Below are 26,825 nucleotides of genomic sequence, written 5' to 3' on the forward strand. Positions count from 1 at the left end.
TGTACATCCCCCTCCTCACAGATTATCAATTCGTCCCCACTGGAATCCACCATCTCAGCTCCCTGTGTACTTTGTGGAGGCAATTGCTGCTGGTCAATGTCTCCGCGGAGGAATTGATTATAATTCATTTTAATGAACATCATCTTCTCCACATTTTCTGGATGTAACCTCGTACGCCGATTGCTGACAAGGTGAGCGGCGGCACTAAACACTCTTTCGGAGTACACACTTGTGGGAGGGCAACTTAGGTAGAATAAAGCCAGTTTGTGCAAGGGCCTCCAAATTGCCTCTTTTTCCTGCCAGTATAAGTACGGACTGTGTGACGTGCCTACTTGGATGCGGTCACTCATATAATCCTCCACCATTCTATCAATGTTGAGAGAATCATATGCAGTGACAGTAGACGACATGTCCGTAATCGTTGTCAGGTCCTTCAGTCCGGACCAGATGTCAGCATCAGCAGTCGCTCCAGACTGCCCTGCATCACCGCCAGCGGGTGGGCTCGGAATTCTGAGCCTTTTCCTCGCACCCCCAGTTGCGGGAGAATGTGAAGGAGGAGATGTTGACAGGTCGCGTTCCGCTTGACTTGACAATTTTGTCACCAGCAGGTCTTTCAACCCCAGCAGACCTGTGTCTGCCGGAAAGAGAGATCCAAGGTAGGCTTTAAATCTAGGATCGAGCACGGTGGCCAAAATGTAGTGCTCTGATTTCAACAGATTGACCACCCGTGAATCCTTGTTAAGCGAATTAAGGGCTGCATCCACAAGTCCCACATGCCTAGCGGAATCGCTCCGTGTTAGCTCCTTCTTCAATGCCTCCAGCTTCTTCTGCAAAAGCCTGATGAGGGGAATGACCTGACTCAGGCTGGCAGTGTCTGAACTGACTTCACGTGTGGCAAGTTCAAAGGGCATCAGAACCTTGCACAACGTTGAAATCATTCTCCACTGCACTTGAGACAGGTGCATTCCATCTCCTATATCGTGCTCAATTGTATAGGCTTGAATGGCCTTTTGCTGCTCCTCCAACCTCTGAAGCATATAGAGGGTTGAATTCCACCTCGTTACCACTTCTTGCTTCAGATGATGGCAGGGCAGGTTCAGTAGTTTTTGGTGGTGCTCCAGTCTTCTGTACGTGGTGCCTGTACGCCGAAAGTGTCCCGCAATTTTTCTGGCCACCGACAGCATCTCTTGCACGCCCCTGTCGTTTTTTAAAAAATTCTGCACCACCAAATTCAAGGTATGTGCAAAACATGGGACGTGCTGGAATTTGCCCATATTTAATGCACACACAATATTGCTGGCGTTGTCCGATGCCACAAATCCACAGGAGAGTCCAATTGGGGTAAGCCATTCCGCGATGATCTTCCTCAGTTGCCGTAAGAGGTTTTCAGCTGTGTGCGTATTCTGGAAAGCGGTGATACAAAGCGTAGCCTGCCTAGGAAAGAGTTGGCGTTTGCGAGATGCTGCTACTGGTGCCGCCGCTGCTGTTCTTGCGGCGGGAGTCCATACATCTACCCAGTGGGCTGTCACAGTCATATAGTCCTGACCCTGCCCTGCTCCACTTGTCCACATGTCCGTGGTTAAGTGGACATTGGGTACAACTGCATTTTTTAGGACACTGGTGAGTCTTTTTCTGACGTCCGTGTACATTCTCGGTATCGCCTGCCTAGAGAAGTGGAACCTAGATGGTATTTGGTAACGGGGGCACACTGCCTCAATAAATTGTCTAGTTCCCTGTGAACTAACGGCGGATACCGGACGCACGTCTAACACCAACATAGTTGTCAAGGACTCAGTTATCCGCTTTGCAGTAGGATGACTGCTGTGATATTTCATCTTCCTCGCAAAGGACTGTTGAACAGTCAATTGCTTACTGGAAGTAGTACAAGTGGGCTTACGACTTCCCCTCTGGGATGACCATCGACTCCCAGCGGCAACAACAGCAGCGCCAGCAGCAGTAGGCGTTACACGCAAGGATGCATCGGAGGAATCCCAGGCAGGAGAGGACTCGTCAGACTTGCCAGTGACATGGCCTGCAGGACTATTGGCATTCCTGGGGAAGGAGGAAATTGACACTGAGGGAGTTGGTGGGGTGGTTTGCGTGAGCTTGGTTACAAGAGGAAGGGATTTACTGGTCAGTGGACTGCTTCCGCTGTCACCCAAAGTTTTTGAACTTGTCACTGACTTATTATGAATGCGCTGCAGGTGACGTATAAGGGAGGATGTTCCGAGGTGGTTAACGTCCTTACCCCTACTTATTACAGCTTGACAAAGGGAACACACGGCTTGACACCTGTTGTCCGCATTTCTGGTGAAATACCTCCACACCGAAGAGCTGATTTTTTTGGTATTTTCACCTGGCATGTCAACGGCCATATTCCTCCCACGGACAACAGGTGTCTCCCCGGGTGCCTGACTTAAACAAACCACCTCACCATCAGAATCCTTCTGGTCAATTTCCTCCCCAGCGCCAGCAACACCCATATCCTCCTCATCCTGGTGTACTTCAACACTGACATCTTCAATCTGACTATCAGGAACTGGACTGCGGGTGCTCCTTCCAGCACTTGCAGGGGGCATGCAAATAGTGGAAGGCGCATGCTCTTCACGTCCAGTGTTGGGAAGGTCAGGCATCGCAACCGACACAATTGGACTCTCCTTGTGGATTTGGGATTTCAAAGAACGCACAGTTCTTTGCGGTGCTTTTGCCAGCTTGAGTCTTTTCAGTTTTCTAGCGAGAGGCTGAGTGCTTCCATCCTCATGTGAAGCTGAACCACTAGCCATGAACATAGGCCAGGGCCTCAGCCGTTCCTTGCCACTCCGTGTGGTAAATGGCATATTGGCAAGTTTACGCTTCTCCTCCGACAATTTTATTTTAGGTTTTGGAGTCCTTTTTTTTCTGATATTTGGTGTTTTGGATTTGACATGCTCTGTACTATGACATTGGGCATCGGCCTTGGCAGACGACGTTGCTGGCATTTCATCGTCTCGGCCATGACTAGTGGCAGCAGCTTCAGCACGAGGTGGAAGTGGATCTTGATCTTTCCCTAATTTTGGAACCTCAACTTTTTTGTTCTCCATATTTTATAGGCAGAACTAAAAGGCACCTCAGGTAAACAATGGAGATGGATGGATTGGATACTAGTATACAATTATGGACGGACTGCCACGGTTAGGTGGTATAAAAAAACCACGGTTAGGTGGTATATATTGTAATACAATTATGGATGGACGGACTGCCTGCCGAGTGCCGACACAGAGGTAGCCACAGCCGTGAACTACCGCACTGTACACTGGTTGATAAAGAGATAGTAGTATACTCGTAACAACTAGTATGACTGACTATGACGGTATAAAGAATGAAAAAAAAACCACGGTTAGGTGGTATATATTGTAATACAATTATGGATGGACGGACTGCCTGCCGAGTTCCGACACAGAGGTAGCCACAGCCGTGAACTACCGCACTGTACACTGGTTGATAAAGAGATAGTAGTATACTCGTAACAACTAGTATGACTGACTATGACGGTATAAAGAATGAAAAAAAAACCACGGTTAGGTGGTATATATTATAATACAATTATGGATGGACGGACTGCCTGCCGACTGCCGACACAGAGGTAGCCACAGCCGTGAACTACCGCACTGTACACTGGTTGATAAAGAGATAGTAGTATACTCGTAACAACTAGTATGACTGACTATGACGGTATAAAGAATGAAAAAAAAACCACGGTTAGGTGGTATATATTGTAATACAATTATGGATGGACGGACTGCCTGCCGAGTTCCGACACAGAGGTAGCCACAGCCGTGAACTACCGCACTGTACACTGGTTGATAAAGAGATAGTAGTATACTCGTAACAACTAGTATGACTGACTATGACGGTATAAAGAATGAAAAAAAAACCACGGTTAGGTGGTATATATTATAATACAATTATGGATGGACGGACTGCCTGCCGACTGCCGACACAGAGGTAGCCACAGCCGTGAACTACCGCACTGTACACTGGTTGATAAAGAGATAGTAGTATACTCGTAACAACTAGTATGACTGACTATGACGGTATAAAGAATGAAAAAAAAAACCACGGTTAGGTGGTATATATTATAATAATACAATTATGGATGGACGGACTGCCTGCCGAGTTCCGACACAGAGGTAGCCACAGCCGTGAACTACCGCACTGTACACTGGTTGATAAAGAGATAGTAGTATACTCGTAACAACTAGTATGACTGACTATGACGGTATAAAGAATGAAAAAAAAACCACGGTTAGGTGGTATATATTATAATACAATTATGGATGGACGGACTGCCTGCCGACTGCCGACACAGAGGTAGCCACAGCCGTGAACTACCGCACTGTACACTGGTTGATAAAGAGATAGTAGTATACTCGTAACAACTAGTATGACTGACTATGACGGTATAAAGAATGAAAAAAAAACCACGGTTAGGTGGTATATATTATAATACAATTATGGATGGACGGACTGCCTGCCGACTGCCGACACAGAGGTAGCCACAGCCGTGAACTACCGCACTGTACACTGGTTGATAAAGAGATAGTAGTATACTCGTAACAACTAGTATGACACTATGACGGTATAAAGAATGAAAAAAAAACCACGGTTAGGTGGTATATATTATAATACAATTATGGATGGACGGACTGCCTGCCGACTGCCGACACAGAGGTAGCCACAGCCGTGAACTACCGCACTGTACACTGGTTGATAAAGAGATAGTAGTATACTCGTAACAACTAGTATGACACTATGACGGTATAAAGAATGAAAAAAAAACCACGGTTAGGTGGTATATATTATAATAATACAATTATGGATGGACGGACTGCCTGCCGACTGCCGACACAGAGGTAGCCACAGCCGTGAACTACCGCACTGTACACTGGTTGATAAAGAGATAGTAGTATACTCGTAACAACTAGTATGACTATGACGACGGTATAAAGAAAGAAAAAAAAATACCACGGTTAGGTGGTATATAATTATACAATTATGGATGGACGGACTGCCTGCCGAGTGCCGACTGCCGACACAGAGGTAGCCACAGCCGTGAACTACCGCACTGTACTGTGTCTGCTGCTAATATAGACTGGTTGATAAAGAGATAGTATACAACAATATACTACTATACTGGTGGTCAGGCACTGGTCACCACTAGTCACACTGGCAGTGGCACTCCTGCAGCAAAAGTGTGCACTGTTTAATTTTAAATTAATATAATATTATGTACTCCTGGCTCCTGCTATAACAACCTGCAGTGCTCCCCAGTCTCCCCCACAATTATTATAAGCTTTTATACATTGATGTGCAGCACACTGGGCTGAGCTGAGTGCACACAGACTGAGTCACACTGTGTGACTGCTGTGTATCGTTTTTTTCAGGCAGAGAACGGATATAGCAGAGAACGGATATATTAAATAAAAGTTAACTTAACAACAACTGCACTGGTCACTGTGGTAAACTCTGTCTGCACAATCTCTCTCTCTCTCTCTCTCTTCTAATCTATTCTAATGGAGAGGACGCCAGCCACGTCCTCTCCCTATCAATCTCAATGCACGTGTGAAAATGGCGGCGACGCGCGGCTCCTTATATAGAATCCGAGTCTCGCGAGAATCCGACAGCGTCATGATGACGTTCGGGCGCGCTCGGGTTAACCGAGCAAGGCGGGAAGATCCGAGTCGCTCGGACCCGTGAAAAAAAAAGTGAAGTTCGTGCGGGTTCGGATTCAAAGAAACCGAACCCGCTCATCTCTATTTTAAATATTATATCCTCATCTGAGGAAGTTGTTGTGTCAGCAGCTTTTTCTAGGCTCTTCCTAGAAGGCTGCCTGCCTCTCTTGCTGCGTTGTGGGGACACTATCAGGGTGTCTGTGGCTGAAACAGACACTGTGTCCTCCATCCTGCAGCGCTGAGGTAAAATCTAACCTGGGGGCGGGGCCTAGCGCCTTATATGGTGCGCGCACACGTGCCCAGAATGCGCGCGCGTGACCCGCAGCTCTGTCCCCGCTCTCCCCAGGCTGTGGAAGGGTAAGTGAAAGTTTCTTTCACTTTACCCTTCCAGCGGGGTGTAGTACTGCTGACCGGCGGTCAGGAGACCGCCGGTCAGCTTACCGACGCCAGGATCCCGGCAGCATACCGACGCCAGGATCCCGGCGGGGAGGGGCGAGTGCAGCAAGCTCGCCACGCTGCGGGCTCGGTAGCGACCTGCGGTCGCCACTGGTTCTATTCCCACTCTATGGGTGTCGTGGACACCCACGAGTGGAAATAGTCCCTGTTGGTCGGCATGCCGACCATCGGGATAGTAAACCGTCGGGCTGGTGGAGGAGGTCATGTGACTGTCGGTCAGCTGACCGGCGGTCACATGAATACCACCCTTCCAGCGATCGTCAGGGAGGCTTGCACCTAACCCACCAGCTGTTGCTAGGTGGCAAGCCTCCCGACGAACAAAGGAAGATACTAGTAGGGACAGGCCCCTGCGCCCCCTTGGGGTGAAGAGGGGAGCGAGAACAGTTTTGCGGCACCTGTCAGGCCAGCTGTGCCTGACTGAGGGTTAAACTGTATTCTGAAAAAACAGAGGAGTATTATCACACAGAGAAAAGGAGTGCTAATTAACGAGCACATTTACAGATAAAATAACCTTTAGATGTATTACCTTGTATTATTTTACTATTTTAATATGGATTCTTATTCACTTATTTTTGTGTACCCCCCTTAAGGAGATCACTCTGTGAATTACTGTTCTATTAATTCAACAAGTGTTAATGGTGAATGGTTTGCTTAAGCAATCCTGAAAATACGGCTAGAATTCAACTGTGAGTCGGCGCAAGGAAATGAGACGTTCATTTTAAGTAAACTGGAGCTTGAGCTGTGATAAATCCAGACCGGGATTTCGCTGGAGCTGTTGTCTCTCTCCCAGTTGCCGTGCCTCCACGTCCTTACAGCAAGATGTGAGCTGGATCTCTGTGGCTGACTGATCAGGTTCCGCTTGCAGTGATGCCCATATTACCAGTCATCTGCCCAGTGCTCGGTACGGAAGGGACCCGTCCACAGTTTACTGCAAGCTGACTGTGTGTGTGATTGTCATTGTGTTCTGTTCATCCACAGACAGAGGAAGGAACCCTGCTGCAGGAGGAATGGTTAGTAATGGAAGCATGTCAGGGTTTTATCCCTTTTACACTCATTTACGTCAGTCTGGTTTTGCAATGGGATAGACTGTAATTAATGAAGCTGTTCCTGCATTCATGTTTGAGTCTGTGATGCATGTTTCTTATACACTAATACTACTGCCCTTTGTTAGGGTTTATAAATGTCTCTATATGTAAATAGGAAAAGTTCAGTCTTGTTACTGTACAACACTGTATAGTAAAAGCTTATGATGCACAATAGACAGCATCCTATCTGCCCACTTGTTGCTGTATAGTGCAGTAATCTGTATGTAATATCACTTGTATTTCAGTTGCCGTAACAGCTAAATTAATCCTAATGCCTTTAGCTTCTGTATTCTATTTTAGCAGTTAATTGTTGATGGGAAATAAAATAAGATTTTACTCACCGGTAAATCTATTTCTCGTAGTCCGTAGTGGATACTGGGGACTCCGAAAGGGCCATGGGGAATAGACAGGCTCCGCAGGAGACTGGGCACTCTAAGAAAGATTAGTACTACTGGTGTGCACTGGCTCCTCCCTCTATGCCCCTCCTCCAGACCTCAGTTAAGGAAACTGTGCCCGGAAGAGCTGACATTACAAGGAAAGGATTTTGGAATCCAGGGTAAGACTTATACCAGCCACACCAACCACACCGTATAACTTGTGATAACATACCCAGTCAACAGTATGAACAACAACAGAGCATCAGACAAACCTGATGCAACCATAACGTAACCCTTATTTAAGCAATAACTATATACAAGTATTGCAAAAGAAGTCCGCACTTGGGACGGCGCGCCCAGCATCCACTATGGACTACGAGGAATAGATTTACCGGTGAGTAAAATCTTATTTCTCTAACGTCCTAGTGGATGCTGGGGACTCCGTAAGGACCATGGGGATTATACCAAAGCTCCCAAACGGGCGGGAGAGTGCGGGTGACTCTGCAGCACCGAATGAGCAAACACAAGGTCCTCCTCAGCCAGGGTATCAAACTTGTAGAACTTTGCAAAAGTGTTTGAACTCGACCAAGTAGCTGCTCGGCAAGTACACCAAGTAGCTGCTCGGAAGTTGTAATGCCGAGACCCCTCGGGCAGCCGCCCAAGAAGAGCCCACCTTCCTTGTGGAATGGGCTTTTACTGATTTTGGAGGCGGCAAGCCAGCCGCAGAATGAGCCTGCTGAATCGTGTTACAGATCCAGCGAGCAATAGTTTGCTTTGAAGCAGGAGCACCCAGCTTGTTGGATGCATACAGGATAAACAGCGAGTCAGGTTTCCTGACTCTAGCCGATCTGGCTACATAAATCTTCAAAGCCCTGACTACATCTAGTAACTTGGAATCCTCCAAGTCATGAGTAGCCGCAGGCACCACAATAGGTTGGTTCACATGAAAAGATGACACCACCTTTGGCAGAAATTGCGGACGAGTCCGTAATTCTGCCCTGTCCATATGGAAAACCAGATAGGGGCTTTTACATGACAAAGCCGCCAATTTTTGACCACTTTCCACGTGAGATATTTAAACTCCACGGTCTTAAGCGGCTCAAACCAGTGAGATTTCAGGAAACTCAACACCACGTTTAGATCCCAAGGTGCCACTGGTGGCACAAAAAAGGGGCTGAATATGCAGCACTCCCTTTACAAACGTCTGAACTTCAGGATAGAGAAGCTAGTTTTTGTATGAAAGAAAATGGATCGGGCCGAAATCTGGACCTTAACGGACCCCAATTCTAGGCCCAAAGTCACTCCCGACTGTAGGAAGTGAAGGAAACGGCCCAGCTGGACTTCCTCTGTAGAGGCATTCCTGGCCTCACACCCATGTCCTTCCTAGCCCTTATCAGCGTAGGAATAACCTCATCCGGAATCCCTCTTTTCTACTTGGATCCGGCGTCCAACCGCCATGCCCTCAAACGCAGCTGCGGTAATCTTGGAACATACAAGGTCCCTGCTGCAACAGATGCTGCCCTAGAGGCAGAGGCCATGGGTCCTCTGTGAGCATTCCTTGCAGCTCTGGATACCAAGTCCGTCTTGCCCAATCCGGAACAATGAGTATTGTTCTCACTCCTCTTTTCCTTATGATTCTCAGCACCTTGGGTAAGAGAGGAAAAGGAGGAAACACATAAACCGACTGGAACATCCACGGTGTCACCAGTGCGTCTACAGCTATCGCCTGAGAGTCTCTTGACCTGGCGCAATACCTCTGTAGCTTTTTGTTGAGGCGGGATGCCATCATGTCCACCTGTGGCAGTTCCCACCGACCTACAAGCTGCGCGAAGACTTCTTGATGAAGTCCCCACTCTCCCGGGTGGAGGTTGTGCCTGCTGAGGAAGTCTGCTTCCCAGTTGTCCACTCCCGGAATGAACACTGCTGACAGTGCGCTTAAGTGATTCTCCGCCCAGTGAAGAATTCTGGTGGCTTCTACCATCGCCACCCTGCTCCTTGTGCCGTGGTTTACATGAGCCACTGCGGTGATATTGTCTGACTGAATCAGAACCGGTTGGTCGCGAAGCAGGGTCTCCGCTTGACTTAGGGCGTTGTATATGGCCCTTAGTTCCAGGATATTGATGTGAAGGCAAGGCAATCCCGTACCGCAATTCTGAGGTACGCCTGATGAGGTGGATAAATGGGGACATGAAGGTATGCATCCTTTATGTCCCGAGTCACCATAAAACCTCCCCCTTTCAGGCTTGCAATAACCGCTCTTAGAACTTGAACCTTTTCAGGTATATGTTCAGGGATTTTAAATTCAATATGGGTCCGACCGAACCGTCTGGTTTCGGGACTACAACATGGTCGAATAATAACCCCCTCCTTGTTGAAGGAGGGGAACCTTGACCACCACCTGTTGAAGATACAATTTGTGAATTGCAGTTAACACTGTTTCCCTCTCGTGGGGGGAAGCCGGCAGGGCCGTCGGTGAGGGGGCATCTTCTCAAAGTCCAGCTTGTATCCCTGAGACACAATATCTATTGCCCAGGGATCTAACAGGGAGTGAACCCACTTGTGGCTGAACTTACGAAGGCGTGCCCCCATCGGGCCTAGCTCCGCCTGTGGAGCCCCAGCGACATGCGGTGGATCTTTGTAGAGGCCGGGGAGGACTTCTGTTCCTGGGAACTAGCTGTGTTGTGCAGCTTCTTTCCTCTGCCCCCGCCTCTAGCAAGAAAGGACGCACCTCTGACTTTCTTGTTTCTTTATTCGAAAGGCTGCATTTGATAATGTCGTGCTTTCCTAGGCTGTGCAGGAATATAAAGCAAAATATCAGAATTACCAGCTATAGCTGTGGAGACCAGGTCCGAGAACCCTTCTCCACACAATCCTCAGCCTTCCATATGCCTCTTAAGTCTGCATCATCTGTCCATTGCACATTCTACAGGACACGTCAAGCAGAAATCGACATAGCTTTGACTCTAGGTCTCTTTGGGCATGTTTTATATATTTATATATATATATATATATATATATATATATATATATATATATATATATATATATATATATATATATATATATATATACACCTATCTCTTAAGACAGCATCTTTAATATATATATATATCTATCTATATATATATATATATCTCTCTCTCTCTCTCATGTGTGTGTGTGTGTATGTATATATATATATATATATATCTCTATATATCTCTCTATATATATATATATATATATATATATATCTCTCTCTATATATATATATATATATATATATATATATATATATATATATATATATATATATATATATATATACATATATACATATACATATACATACAGGTTGAGTATCCCATATCCAGATATCCGAAATACGGAATATTCCGAAATACGGACTTTTTTGAGCGAGAGTGAGATAGTGAAACTATTGTTTTCTGATGGCTCAGTGTACACAAACTTTGTTTAATACACACAGTTATTAAAAATATTGTATTAAATTACCTTCAGGCTGTGTGTATAAGGTGTATATGAAACACAAATGAATTGTGTGAATGTAGACACACTTTGTTTAATGCACAAAGTTATAAAAAATATTGGCTAAAATTACCTTCAGGCTGTGTGTATAAGGTGCATATAAAACATAAATGCATTCTGTGCTTAGATTTAGGTCCCATTGCCATGATATCTCATTATGGTATGCAATTATTCCAAAATACGGAAAAATCCGATATCCAAAATACCTCTGGTCCCAAGCATTTTGGATAAGGGATACTCAACCTGTATATGCATATTAGGGTCTCAATCTCTGCTGATAAGGTACCTGTCCACGCTGCCACAGCGCTATAAACCCATGCCGACACAATCGCCGGTCTGAGTAGTGTACAGGTTGAGTATCCCTTATCCCAAATGCTTGGGACCAGAGGTATTTTGGATATGGGATTTTTCCGTATTTTGGAATAATTGCATACCATAATGAGATATCATGGTGATGGGAACTAAATATAAGCACAGAATGCTTTTATGTTTCATATACACCTTATACACACAGCCTGAAGGTAATTTTAGACAATATTTTTTTTTACTTTGTGTATTAAACAAAGCGTGTCTACATTCACACAATTCATTTATGTTTCATATACACCTTATATACACACAGCCTGGGGGTCATTTAATACAATATTTTTAATAACTTTGTGTATTAAACAAAGTTTGTGTACATTGAGCCATCAAAAAACAAAGGTTTCACTATCTCAGTCTCACTCAAAAAAGTTCGTATTTCGGAATATTCCGTATTTCGGAATATTTGGATATGGGATACACAACCTGTACTAGAATGTGCACGCTATCTGCAGGATCCCTGAGAATAGCTAGTGCTACCTTCTATGCAAACGTGACACCCTAGGGGAAGATTCCCATCACATCCTGGCCCTAGTGGGGAAAGGATACTGCCTGAGAATTTTTTGTGGGAAGCTGCAGTCTCTTGTCTGGAGATTCCCGCTCTTTTTCCTCATGAGAGGAGGGAAATTTACCTCAGCTTTGTTCCCCTTAAACATGTGTACCCTTGTGTCAGGGACAAATGAGTCATCAGTGATATGCAAATCATCTTTTATTACAATAATCATATATTGAATACCTTTCAGCCATTTTGGCTGTAACTTTGCATTATCGTAGTCGACACTGGAGTCAAACTCCGTGTCGATATCAGTGTTTATTATTTTGGATAGTGAGCATTGTGAGACTCTGAAGGTCTCTGTGACATAGGGACAGACATGGGTAGATTTCCTGTCTGTTCTCTAATCTTTTGTGCAATAAATTCACCTCAGCATTTACACATATCCAAACAGGTGTCGGCGTTGTCGACGGAGACACCCTCTCACACACATATTTGCTCTATCTCCTCCTTAGGGGAGCCTTTTACCTCAGACATGTCAACACACACGTACCGACACACCACACACACAGGGGATGCTCTATTTGAAGACAGTTCCCCCACAAGGCCCTTTGGAGAGACAGAGAGAGAGTATGCCAGCACACACCCCAGCGCTATATGACCCAGGAATCACACAGTAACTTAGTGTTAACCCAGTAGCTGCTGTATATATTGTTTTTATGCCAAATTTATGTGCCCCCCCTCTCTTTTTCACCCTCTCTATCGTGCTTCTGCAGGGGAGAGCCTGGGGAGCTTCCTCTCAGCGGAGCTCTGGAGAGAAAATGGCGCTGGTGAGTGCTGAGGAAGAAGGCCCCGCCCCCTCAGCGGCGGGCTTCTCCCGCGATTTTGTGTAAAATTAATGGCGGGGGCTCATGCATATAACAGTGTCCAACTGTATATATGCTGCTTTTTGCCAGGAGGTAATCAATTGCTGCCCAGGGCGCCCCCCCCTGCGCCCTGCACCCTACAGTGACCGGAGTGTGTGGGTTAGTAGAGGGAGGAGCCAGTGCACACCAGTAGTACTAAATCTTTCTTAGAGTGCCCAGTCTCCTGCGGAGCCCGTCTATTCCCCATGGTCCTTACGGAGTCCCCAGCATCCACTAGGACGTTAGAGAAATAAAAGTAGCAGCAATGAAAAGAAGCTAGGTTGGCAGATATGCGTTGGGTACGGGATCCCGGCAATCAAAATCCAGACCGCCAGAATCCCGACCGCCAGAATGCCGACAGGGGGGCGGGCTCGCTGTTCTCGCTACAGGTTCTATTCCACCTCCATGCATGACCTGGACACCCAGGCGAGGGAATAGCCGTGGTGGCGCTGCCAGCATTCTGGTGGTTGGGATTCTGGCGTCAGGATTTTGACCGCCGGGATCCCGACTACATCCCAGCAGATATATAGCATTCTGGGGATTTGATTTTTACCTACATACTGAAGTATAATAAATAAATAAGTATATTTACTTCTAAGATTTACTCATATATTTAAGCATCCAATTTAGCCATGCTGAGAATAGTTGTTCACCAGGTGCCTGATGTGTATAGTATTGCACAGCCGCAGGGAAGCTGGTTCTAAGTTGGATGCAGACGGTGATGGGGATGTGCTGAGGGGGGCGGCATCCCTTGCCAAGGGCATGCAGCTCATGATTGAGGCCATTAGAGATGTGTTAAACATTACTGACACAACACCTGAGCAGGTTGAGGAGGCTTACTTCACAGATAATAAGAAAGCCTCGCTAACCTTCCCTGCGTCTAAAGAATTAAACGCTATATTTGAAAAATCTAGGGAAAATCCGGAGAAAAAATTCCAGATCCCAAAAAGGGTTCTGGTTGCTTTTCCCTTCCCTGAGGAGGATAGGAAAAAATGGGAAAACCCACCCATTGTTGACGCATCTGTCTCCAGACTGTCTAAAAAGGTGGTTTTACCTGTCCCTGGATCTACTGCGTTAAAAGAACCGGCTGATCGTAAGATTGACACTACGCACAAATCCATTTACACTGCTTCAGGAGTGGCGTTAAGGCCCACTATTGCCTGTGCATGGATTTCTAAAGTCATAGTAAAGTGGTCAGGCACATTACTAGAGGATTTGGATACAATGGATAGAAGTGACATTGAATTGTTTTTACGTAACATACAGGATTCTGCGGGGTTCATGGTGGAATCTATGAAGGACCTGGGTACGTTGACTGCGCGGATTTCTTCCATGTCGGTATCTGCTCGCAGGGGACTCTAGCTACGCCAATGGTCTGCAGACGCGGAGTCCAGGAGAAGTGTGGAGAACCTACCCTACACAGGTCAGGCTCTATTTGGGGAAGCATTGGATGCAATGATTTTCACGGCAACCGTGGGTAAGTCACCTTTCCTTCCCTCTGCTACACCTCCTACACAGAAACCATTTTCTTCAGCTGCTTCTCAGTCCTTTCGGACCGCTAAGGCCAAAAAGTCTAAGCCTCCTACCACCTTCTTTAGAGGTGGCCGTGCGAAATCCAAAAAGCCTGCTCCCACAGGCTCCCAGGACCAGAAACCTGCTTCTGTTTCATCAAAATGCTCAGCATGACGGTGGACCGCATAGCCTGGAGGTAGAGTTGGTGGGTGCGAGACTCAGTCGTTTCGGGCACGTCTGGGTGTCGTCCGGCCTGGATCCCTGGGTACAGGATATTGTGTCCCAGGTGTACAGACTGGAGTTTCAAGAACTCCCGCCTGACCGATTCTTTAAATCAGGCTTGCCGGCCTTGCTGACAGACAGGGCTATCCTACAGGAAGCCATTCTAAAATTGGAAAAGTCACAGGTAATTGTTCCAGTTCCACCTCATATGCAAAACAAGGGTTATTATTCGAACCTTTTCGTGGTACCAAAACCGGATGGTTCGGTCAGACCAATTTTGAACTTGAAATCGCTGAACCCGTATCTGAAGGTGTTCAAATTCAAAATGGAGTCTTTCATGGCAGTGATCTCAGGTCTGGAGGAGGGAGAGTTTCTGGTATCCCTGGATATCAAGGATGCGTACCTGGCACTGTCGGCAATCTTCATTCCGGGAGTAGACAACTGGGAAGCAGACTTCCTCAGCAGACACGATCTCCATCCAGGAGAGTGGGGCCTCCATCCGGAGGTGTTCACGGAAGTGACAGATCTTTGGGGTGTACCTCAAATAGACATGATGGCCTCCCGTCTCAACAAGAAGCTTCGGAAGTATTGTTCCAGATCAAGGGACCCGCAAGCCGTGGCAGTGGACACCCAGGTGTCTCCGTGGGTGTTCCATTCGGTGTACGTGTTTCCTCCACTTCCACTCATTCCAAGAGTTCTAAAACTCATAAGGAGAACAAGAGTTCAGGCAATCCTCATTGCTCCAGACTGGCCAAGAAGGGCTTGGTACGCGGATCTTCTTGGTCTTCTGCTGGAAGATCCGAGGCCTCTTCCTCTTCGGGAGGACCTACTGCAACAGGGACCGTGCGCTTATCAACACTTACCGCGGCTACGTTTGACGGCATGGAGGTTGAACGCCAGATATTAGCTTGAAAGGGCATTCTGACCAAGGTTATTCCTACCCTGATACAGGCTAAGAAAGGAGTAACATCTAAACATTACCATCACATTTGGAAAAAGTATGTCTCTTGGTGTGAATCCAAGAAGTTTCCTACGGTGGAGTTTCAACTGGGACGGTTTCTCTTCTTCCTGCAAGCAGGTGTGGATATGGGCCTGAGGTTGGGATCCGTAAAGGTCCAGATTTCGGCCCTATCCATTTTCTTCCAGAAACAACTAGCTTCCCTCCCTGAGGTTCAGACTGTCTTGAAAGGGGTTCTGCACATCCAGCCTCCCTTTGTGCACCCTGGGATCTTAACGTGGTGTTACAGTTCCTCCAATCGAATTGGTTTGAGCCTCTACCGGAGGTTGAGGTCAAGTTTCTCAAGTGGAAAGCTGTCACGTTGTTGGCCTTAGCTTCTGCTAGACGTGTGTCGGAGTTGGGGGCTTTGTCTTGTAAGAGCCCCTACTTGATCTTCCATGAAGATAGAGTTGAGCTCCGGACACGTCAGCAGTTTCTTCCTAAGTTGTGTCGGCTTTTCATATTAATCAACCTATTGTGGTGCCAGTTGCTACTGACTCCTCAATTACTTCAGAGTCCTTGGACGTTGTAAGGGCTCTGAAAATCTATGTGAAGAGGACTGCTCGTCACAGAAAATCAAACTCTCTGTTTGTCCTGTATGATCCCAAGAAAATTGGGTGTCCTGCTTCTAAGCAGACGATCTCTCGCTGGATCAGGTTCACTATCCAGCATGCGTATTCTACGGTGGGTTCTTCCTGGGCGGCTGCCCGGGGTGTCTCGGCTTTACAGCTTTGCCGAGCGGCTACTTGGTCAGGGTCGAAAACGTTTGCTAAGTTCTACAAGTTCGATACTTTGACCTCTGAGGACCTAAAGTTTGGTCAATCAGTTCTACACGAGCCTCCGCGCTCTCCCTCCCATTCTGGGAGCTTTGGTACATCCCCATGGAAATATGGACCCCAGCATACTCTAGGACGTAAGAGAAAATAGGATTTCTCTAACGTCCTAAGTGGATGCTGGGGACTCCGTAAGGACCACGGGGATTAGCGGCTCCGCAGGAGACTGGGCACAACTATAAAGAAAGCTTTTAGACTACTAGTGTGCACTGGCTCCTCCCACTAAGACCCTCCTCCAGACCTCAGTTAGATTCTTGTGCCCGGCTGAGCTGGATGCACACTAGGGGCTCTCCTGAGCACCTAGAAAGAAAGTATATTTAGTTTTTTTATTTTCAGTGAGATCTGCTGGCAACAGACTCACTGCAGCAAGGGACTAAGGGGAGAAGAAGCGAACCTACCTAACAGGTGGTAGTTTGGGCTTCTTAGGCTACTGGACACCATTAGCTCCAGAGGGATCGACCGCAGGACCCGACCTTGGTGTTCGTTCCCGGAGCCGCGCCGCCGTCCCCCTTACAGAGCCAGAAGCACGAAGAAGGTCCGGAAAATCGGCGGCAGAAGACTTCGGTCTTCACCAAGGTAGCGCACAGCACTGCAGCTGTGCGCCATTGCTCCTCATGTACACCTCACACTTCGGTCACTGATGGGTGCAGGGCGCTGGGGGGGGCACCCTGAGGGCAATAAATAACACCTTGGCTGGCAAAATATACATCATATATAGTCCCAGAGGCTATATAGATGTAAAATTACCCCTGCCAGTATCACAGAAAAAGCGGGAGAAAGTCCGCCAAAAAGGGGGCGGGGCTTCTCCCTCAGCACACTGACGCCATTTTTCCCTCACAGTTCCGCTGGAAGGAAGCTCACTGGCTCTCCCCTGCAGTCTGAGAATACTACAGAAGGGTAAAAAAGAGAGGGGGGGCACTAAATTTAGGCGCAGTATAGATATATATATATATGTAATATATATAAAAAAGCAGCTATAGGGAAAACACTCATTGATAGTGGGATCCCAGTGTTATATAGCGCTCTGGTGTGTGCTGGCATACTCTCTCTCTGTCTCCCCAAAGGGCTTTGTGGGGTCCTGTCCTCTGTCAGAGCATTCCCTGTGTGTTTGCGGTGTGTCGGTACGGCTGTGTCGACATGTTTGATGAGGAGGCTTATGTGGAGGCGGAGCAGATGCCTGTAAATGTGATGTCACCCCCTGCGGGGTCGACACCTGAGTGGATGGTGCTGTGGAAGGAATTGCGTGATAGTGTCGACTCCTTACATAAAAGGTTTGACGACATACCTAATGTGGGACAGCCGGCTTCTCAGCCTGTGCCTGCCCAGGCGTCTCAAAAACCATCAGGGGCTCTAAAACGCCCGCTACCTCAGATGGTTGACACAGATGTCGACACGGATACTGACTCCAGTGTCGACGACGAAGAGACTAATGTAACTTCCAGTAGGGCCACAAGTTACATGATTGAGGCAATGAAAAATGTGTTGCACATTTCTGATGTTACCCCCGGTACCACAAAAAAGGGTATAATGTTTGGAGAGAAAAAACTACCAGTAGCTTTTCCTCCATCTGAAGAGTTAAATGAAGTGTGTGAAGAAGCGTGGGCTTCCCCTGATAAAAAGATGGTAATTTCTAAGAGGTTACTAATGGCGTACCCTTTCCCGCCAGAGGATAGGTCACGCTGGGAAACATCCCCTAGGGTGGATAAAGCGCTCACACGCTTGTCAAAGAAGGTGGCACTACCGTCTCCGGATACGGCCGCCCTGAAGGAATCTGCTGATAGAAAGCAGGAGGCTATCCTGAAATCTATATATACACACACGGGTGTGATACTGAGACCGGCTATAGCTTCAGCCTGGATGTGCAGCGCTGCTGCTGCGTGGTCAGATTCCCTGTCAGAAAATATAGATACCCTAGACAGGGACACTATTTTGCTAAACGTAGAGCATATAAAAGACGCACTTTTATACATGAGGGATGCACAGAGGGATATTTGCCGGCTGGCATCCAAAATTAGTGCAATGTCCATTTCTGCCAGGAGAGGGTTATGGACTCGGCAGTGGACAGGTGATGCAGATTCCAAAGGACACATGGAAGTTCTGCCTTATAACGGTGAGGAATTGTTCGGGGAGGGTCTCTCGGACCTCGTTTCCACAGCAACAGCTGGGAAGTCTACATTTTTACCCCATGTTCCCTCACAACCAAAGAAAGCACCGTATTATCAGGTACAGTCCTTTCCGCCCAATAGGGGCAAGCGGGTTAAAGGCGCGTCCTTTCTGCCCAGAGGCAGAGGTAGAGGGAAAAAGCTGCAGCATACAGCCAGTTCCCAGGAGCAAAAGTCCTCCCCCGCTTCCTCTAAGTCCACAGCATGACGCTGGGGCTCCACAGGCGGAGCCAGGTACGGTGGGGGCCCGTCTCAAAAATTTCAGCAATCAGTGGGCTCGCTCACTGGTGGATCCCTGGATCCTTTAAATAGTATCTCAGGGGTACAAACTGGAATTTGAGACGTCTCCCCCCCCGCCGTTTCCTCAAATCTGCCTTGCCAACCACTCCCTCAGGCAGGGAGACAGTGTTACAGGCAATTCAAAAGCTGTATTCACAACAAGTGATCGTAAAGGTGCCCCTACTTCAACAAGGAAGGGGTTACTATTCCACAATGTTTGTGGTACCGAAACCGGACGGTTCGGTGAGACCTATTTTAAATTTGAAATCCTTGAACACATATATAAAAAAATTCAAGTTCAAGATGGAATCGCTCAGGGCGGTTATTGCAAGCCTGGACGAGGGAGATTACATGGTATCGCTGGACATCAAGGATGCTTACCTACATGTCCCCATTTACCATCCTCACCAGGAGTACCTCAGGTTTGTGGTACAAGATTGTCATTACCAATTCCAGACGTTGCTGTTCGGTCTCTCCACGGCTCCGAGGGTCTTTACCAAGGTAATGGCGGAAATGATGATACTCCTTCGAAGGAAGGGAGTTTTAATTATCCCGTACTTGGACGATCTCCTGATAAAGGCGAGGTCCAGAGAGCAGTTGTTGGTAGGGGTAGCACTATCTCGGGAAGTGCTACAGCAGCACGGCTGGATTCTAAACATTCCAAAGTCACAGCTGGTCCCTACGACACGCCTGCAGTTCCTAGGGATGGTTCTGGACACAGAACAGAGAAAAGTGTTTCTCCCGGAGGAGAAGGCCAAGGAGCTGTCATCTCTAGTCAGAGGCCTCCCTAAAACCAAAACAGGTGTCGGTGCATCACTGCACGCAGATCCTGGGAAAAATGGTAGCTTCCTACGAAGCGATTCCATTTGGCAGGTTTCATGCAAGAACCTTTCAGTGGGACCTGTTGGACAAGTGGTCCGGATCGCATCTTCAGATGCATCGTCTGATAACCCTGTCTCCAAGGACAAGGGTGTCTCTGCTGTGGTGGCTGCAGAGTGCTCATCTTCAAGAGGGCCGCAGATTCGGCATACAGGACTGGGTCCTGGTGACCACGGATGCCAGCCTTCGAGGCTGGGGAGCAGTCACACAGGGAAGAAACTTCCAAGGACTATGGTCAAGTCAGGAGACTTCCCTGCACATAAATATTCTGGAACTAAGGGCCATTTACAATGCCCTAAGTCAGGCAAAACCCCTGCTTCAAAACCAGCCGGTACTGATCCAGTCAGACAACATCACGGCGGTCGCCCATGTAAATCGACAGGGCGGCACGAGAAGCAGGACGGCGATGGCAGAAGCCACAAGGATTCTCCGATGGGCGGAAAATCACGTGTTAGCACTGTCAGCAGTGTTCATTCCGGGAGTGGACAACTGGGAAGCAGACTTCCTCAGCAGGCACGACCTCCACCCGGGAGAGTGGGGACTTGAAGTCTTTCAAATGATTGTAAACCAGTGGGAAAAACCACAGGTGGACATGATGGCGTCCCGCCTAAACAAAAAGCTAGAAAAATATTGCGCCAGGTTAAGAGACCCGCAGGCGATAGCTGTGGACGCTCTGGTAACACCGTGGGTGTACCGATCGGTTTATGTGTTCCCTCCTCTTCCTCTCATACCAAAGGTACTGAGGATAATAAGGAGAAGAGGAGTAAGAACTATACTCATTGTTCCGGATTGGCCAAGAAGAGCGTGGTATCCGGAACTTCAAGAAATGATGTCAGAGGACCCATGGCCTCTACCGCTCAGACAGGACCTGCTGCAGCAGTGGCCCTGTCTGTTCCAAGACTTACCGCGGCTGCGTTTGACGGCATGGCGGTTGAACACCGGATCCTGAAGGAAAAAGGCATTCCGGAGGAAGTCATTCCAACGCTGATAAAAGCTAGGAAAGAAGTAACCGCGAACCATTATCACCGCATATGGCGAAAATATGTTGCGTGGTGTGAGGCCAGGAAGGCCCCAACGGAAGAATTTCAGCTGGGCCGGTTCCTGCACTTCCTACAGTCAGGGGTGACTATGGGCCTTAAATTGGGTTCCATTAAGGTCCAGATTTTGGCTCTATCGATTTTCTTCCAGAGAGAATTGGCTTCACTACCTGAAGTTCAGACTTTTGTTAAGGGAGTGCTGCATATTCAGCCCCCTTTTGTGCCTCCAGTGGCACCTTGGGATCTCAACGTGGTGTTGGATTTCCTAAAGTCACATTGGTTTGAGCCACTGAAAACCGTGGATTTGAAATATCTCACGTGGAAAGTGGTCATGTTGTTGGCCTTGGCTTCGGCCAGGCGTGTTTCAGAATTGGCGGCTTTGTCATGTAAAAGCCCTTATCTGATTTTCCATATGGATAGGGCAGAATTGAGGACTCGTCCCCAGTTTCTCCCAAAAGTGGTATCAGCTTTTCATCTGAACCAACCTATCGTGGTGCCTGCGGCTACAAATGACTTGGAGGCTTCCAAGTTGTTGGATGTAGTCAGGGCCCTAAAAATGTATGTTTCCAGGACAGCTGGAGTCAGGAAGACTGACTCGCTCTTTATCCTGTATGCGCCCAACAAGTTGGGTGCACCTGCTTCTAAGCAGACTATTGCTCGCTGGATCTGTAGTACGATTCAGCTTGCACATTCTGCGGCTGGACTGCCGCATCCTAAATCAGTGAAAGCCCATTCCACGAGGAAAGTGGGCTCTTCTTGGGCGGCTGCCCGAGGGGTTTCGGCTCTTCAACTTTGCCGAGCTGCTACTTGGTCAGGGGCAAACACGTTTGCAAAATTCTACAAATTTGATACCCTGGCTGAGGAGGACCTTGAGTTCTCTCATTCAGTGCTGCAGAGTCATTCGCACTCTCCCGCCCGTTTGGGAGCTTTGGTATAATCCCCATGGTCCTTACGGAGTCCCCAGCATCCACTTAGGACGTTAGAGAAAATAAGAATTTACTCACCGGTAATTCTATTTCTCATAGTCCGTAGTGGATGCTGGGCGCCCATCCCAAGTGCGGATTGTCTGCAATACTTGTATATAGTTATTGCTTAACTAAAGGGTTATTGTTGAGCTATCTGTTGAGAGGCTCAGTTGTTATCATGCTGTTAACTGGGTATTGTATCACGAGTTATATGGTGTGATTGGTGTGGCTGGTATGAGTCTTACCCGGGATTCAAAATCCTTCCTAATTGTGTCAGCTCTTCCGGGCACAGTATCCTAACTGAGGTCTGGAGGAGGGTCTTAGTGGGAGGAGCCAGTGCACACCAGTAGTCTAAAAGCTTTCTTTATAGTTGTGCCCAGTCTCCTGCGGAGCCGCTAATCCCCGTGGTCCTTACGGAGTCCCCAGCATCCACTACGGACTATGAGAAATAGAATTACCGGTGAGTAAATTCTTATTTTTAATTACCTACCGGTAAATCCTTTTCTCGTAGTCCATAGAGGATACTGGGCGCCCGCCCAGCACTTCATTATCCTGCAGTGGTTATCTGGTTCAGTACGGCTTTGTTCTTAGTTAAGTACTGCCTTGTTACTTGGTTTAGTAATGTTCAGCTGTTGCTGGGTTTCAACTTAGTTTACTTGGTTTGCCTTGTTGTGTGAGCTGGTGTGAATCTCGCCACTATCTGTGTATAATCTTTCTCTCGAAGATGTCCGTCTCCTCGGGCACAGTTTCTTGACTGAGTCTGGTAGGAGGGGCATAGAGGGAGGAGCCAGCCCACACTCTCAAACTCTTAAAGGGCCAATGGCTCCTGGTGGACCCGTCTATTCCCCATGGTAGTAATATGGACCCGAGCATCCTCTACAGACTACGAGAAAAGGATTTACCGGTAGGTAATTAAAATCCTATTTCTCTATCGTCCTAGTGGATGCTGGGGTTCCTGAAAGGACCATGGGGAATAGCGGCTCCGCAGGAGACAGGGCACAAAAAGTAAAGCTTTTCCAGATCAGGTGGTGTGCACTGGCTCCTCCCCCTATGACCCTCCTCCAGACTCCAGTTAGATTTTTGTGCCCGGCCGAGAAGGGTGCAATCTAGGTGGCTCTCCTAAAGAGCTGCTTAGAAAAAGTTTAGCTTAGGTTTTTTATTTTACAGTGAGTCCTGCTGGCAACAGGATCACTGCAACGAGGGACTGAGGGGAGAAGAAGTGAACTCACCTGCGTGCAGGATGGATTGGCTTCTTGGCTACTGGACATCAGCTCCAGAGGGACGATCACAGGTACAGCCTGGATGGTCACCGGAGCCGCGCCGCCGGCCCCCTTGCAGATGCTGAAGTCAGAAGAGGTCCAGAATCGGCGGCTGAAGACTCCTGCAGTCTTCTAAAGGTAGCGCACAGCACTGCAGCTGTGCGCCATTTTCCTCTCAGCACACTTCACACGCAGTCACTGAGGGTGCAGGGCGCTGGGGGGGGGCGCCCTGGGAGGCAAATGTAACCTATATAAAGGCTAAAAATACCTCACATATAGCCCCCAGAGGCTATATGGAGATATTTAACCCCTGCCTGGATTCACTAAATAGCGGGAGACGAGCCCGCCGGAAAAGGGGCGGGGCCTATCTCCTCAGCACACGGCGCCATTTCCTCTCACAGCTCCGCTGGTCAGGACGGCTCCCAGGTCTCTCCCCTGCACTGCACTACAGAAACGGGGTAAAACAGAGAGGGGGGGCAAATTTATGGCGATATTTTGATATATATAAAGCAGCTATAAGGGAGCACTTATTATAAGGCTATCCCTGTTATATATAGCGCTTTTGGTGTGTGCTGGCAAACTCTCCCTCTGTCTCCCCAAAGGGCTAGTGGGTCCTGTCTTCGTTAGGAGCATTCCCTGTGTGTCTGCTGTGTGTCGGTACGTGTGTGTCGACATGTATGAGGACGATATTGGTGTGGAGGCGGAGCAATTGCCAAATATGAGGATGTCACCCCCTAGGGAGTCGACACCAGAATGGATGCCTTTATTTATGGAACTACGGGATAGTGTCAACACGCTAAAGCAGTCGTTTGACGACATGAGACGGCCGGACAATCAATTAGTGCCTGTCCAGGCGACTCAAACACCGTCAGGGGCTGTGAAACGCCCTTTGCCTCAGTCGGTCGACACAGACCCAGACACAGGCACTGACTCCAGTGGTGACGGTGACGAATCAACCGTATTTTCCAGTAGGGCCACACGTTATATGATTTTGGCAATGAAGGAGGCGTTACATTTAGCTGATACTACAGGTACCACTAAACAGGGTATTATGTGGGGTGTGAAAAAACTACCTATAGTTTTTCCTGAATCAGAAGAATTAAATGACGTGTGTAATGAAGCGTGGGTTGCCCCTGATAAAAAGCTGATAATTTCAAAGAAATTATTGGCATTATACCCTTTCCCGCCAGAGGTTAGGGAGCGCTGGGAAACACCTCCTAGGGTGGACAAGGCGCTAACACGCTTATCTAAACAAGTGGCGTTACCCTCTCCTGAGACGGCCGCACTTAAAGATCCATCAGATAGGAGGATGGAAAATATCCAAAAAAGTATATACACACATGCAGGTGTTATACTACGACCAGCTATAGCGACTGCCTGGATGTGCAGTGCTGGGGTAGTTTGGTCAGAGTCCCTGATTGAAAATATTGATACCCTGGACAGGGACAATATTTTACTGTCGTTAGAACAAATAAAGGATGCATTTCTTTATATGCGTGATGCACAGAGGGATATCTGCACACTGGCATCACGGGTAAGTGCTATGTCCATTTCGGCCAGAAGAGCTTTATGGACGCGACAGTGGACAGGCGATGCGGATTCAAAACGACATATGGAAGTTTTGCCGTATAAAGGGGAGGAGTTATTTGGAGTCGGTCTATCAGATTTGGTGGCCACGGCTACAGCCGGGAAATCCACCTTTCTACCTCAAGTCACTCCCCAACAGAAAAAGGCACCGACTTTTCAACCGCAGCCCTTTCGTTCCTTTAAAAATAAGAGAGCAAAGGGCTATTCATATCTGCCACGAGGCAGAGGTCGAGGGAAGAGACAGCAACAGGCAGCTCCTTCCCAGGAACAGAAGCCTTCCCCGGCTTCTACAAAAGCCTCAGCATGACGCTGGGGCTTCTCAAGCGGACTCGGGGACGGTGGGTGGTCGTCTCAAAAATTACAGCGCGCAGTGGGCTCACTCGCAGGTAGATCCCTGGATCCTGCAGATAATATCTCAGGGGTACAGGTTGGAATTAGAGACAGATCCACCTCGCCGTTTCCTGAAGTCTGCTTTACCAACGTCCCCCTCCGAAAGGGAGACGGTTTTGGAAGCCATTCACAAGCTGTACTCTCAGCAGGTGATAGTCAAGGTACCTCTTCTACAACAAGGGAAGGGGTATTATTCCACTCTTTTTGTGGTACCGAAGCCGGATGGCTCGGTAAGGCCTATTCTAAATCTGAAGTCCTTGAACCTGTACATAAAGAAGTTCAAGTTCAAGATGGAGTCACTCAGAGCAGTGATAGCGAACCTGGAAGAGGGGGACTTTATGGTATCCTTGGACATCAAGGATGCGTATCTCCACGTTCCAATTTACCCCTCACACCAGGGGTACCTCAGGTTCGTTGTACAAAACTGTCACTATCAGTTTCAGACGCTGCCGTTCGGATTGTCCACGGCACCTCGGGTCTTTACAAAGGTAATGGCCGAGATGATGATTCTTCTTCGAAGAAAAGGCATATTAATTATCCCATACTTGGACGATCTCCTAATAAGGGCAAGGTCCAGAGAACAGCTAGAGATGGGATTAGCACTGTCTCAAGAAGTGCTAAAACAGCACGGGTGGATTCTGAATATTCCAAAATCCCAGTTAATGCCGACAACTCGTCTGCTGTTCCTAGGGATGATTCTGGACACGGTTCAGAAAAAGGTTTTTCTCCCGGAGGAAAAAGCCAAGGAGTTATCCGAGCTTGTCAGGAACCTCCTAAAACCAGGAAAGGTGTCTGTACATCAATGCACAAGAGTCCTGGGAAAAATGGTGGCTTCTTACGAAGCAATTCCATTCGGCAGATTCCACGCAAGAATTTTCCAAAGGGATCTGTTGGACAAATGGTCAGGGTCGCATCTTCAGATGCACCTGCGGATAACCCTGTCTCCAAGGACAAGGGTGTCTCTTCTGTGGTGGTTGCAGAGTGCTCATCTATTGGAGGGCCGCAGATTCGGCATACAGGATTGGATCCTGGTGACCACGGACGCCAGCCTGAGAGGCTGGGGAGCAGTCACACAAGGAAGAAACTTCCAGGGAGTATGGACGAGCCTGGAAACGTCTCTTCACATAAACATTCTGGAACTAAGAGCAATATACAATGCTCTAAGCCAGGCAGAACCTCTGCTTCAGGGAAAACCGGTGTTGATCCAGTCGGACAACATCACGGCAGTCGCCCATGTGAACAGACAGGGCGGCACAAGAAGCAGGAGTGCAATGGCAGAAGCTGCAAGGATTCTTCGCTGGGCAGAGAATCATGTGATAGCACTGTCAGCAGTGTTCATCCCGGGAGTGGACAACTGGGAAGCAGACTTCCTCAGCAGACACGATCTTCACCCGGGAGAGTGGGGACTTCATCCAGAAGTCTTCCACTTGCTGGTAACCCGTTGGGAAAGACCAATGGTGGACATGATGGCGTCTCGCCTCAACAAAAAACTGGACAGGTATTGCGCCAGGTCAAGAGATCCGCAGGCAATAGCTGTGGACGCGCTGGTAACGCCTTGGGTGTACCAGTCGGTGTATGTGTTTCCTCCTCTGCCTCTCATACCAAAAGTATTGAGAATTATACGGCAAAGAGGCGTAAGGACGATACTAGTGGTTCCGGATTGGCCAAGAAGGACTTGGTACCCGGAACTTCAAGAGATGATCACGGAAGATCCGTGGCCTCTACCTCTAAGGAGGGACTTGCTTCAGCAGGGTCCCTGTCTGTTTCAAGACTTACCGCGGCTGCGTT

At 48.0% G+C, this 26,825-nt stretch overlaps 1 protein-coding gene across 1 annotated transcript in view; it reads left to right on the top strand.

Annotated features, from left to right (window-relative positions):
- Positions 1-6,597: 6,597 nt before the first annotated feature.
- FUT10 (fucosyltransferase 10) overlaps positions 6,598-26,825 on the top strand; it is an 84,464-nt gene continuing 64,236 nt past the window's right edge. The window contains exon 1 of the mRNA XM_063920000.1: positions 6,598-7,177. The gene's annotated coding sequence lies outside the window, so the exon portion shown is untranslated. The remainder of the gene's footprint in view (positions 7,178-26,825) is intronic.

Source organism: Pseudophryne corroboree, chromosome 1 (genome assembly GCF_028390025.1).
Source record: "Pseudophryne corroboree isolate aPseCor3 chromosome 1, aPseCor3.hap2, whole genome shotgun sequence".
In the NCBI taxonomy this organism is placed as follows: domain Eukaryota; kingdom Metazoa; phylum Chordata; class Amphibia; order Anura; family Myobatrachidae; genus Pseudophryne; species Pseudophryne corroboree.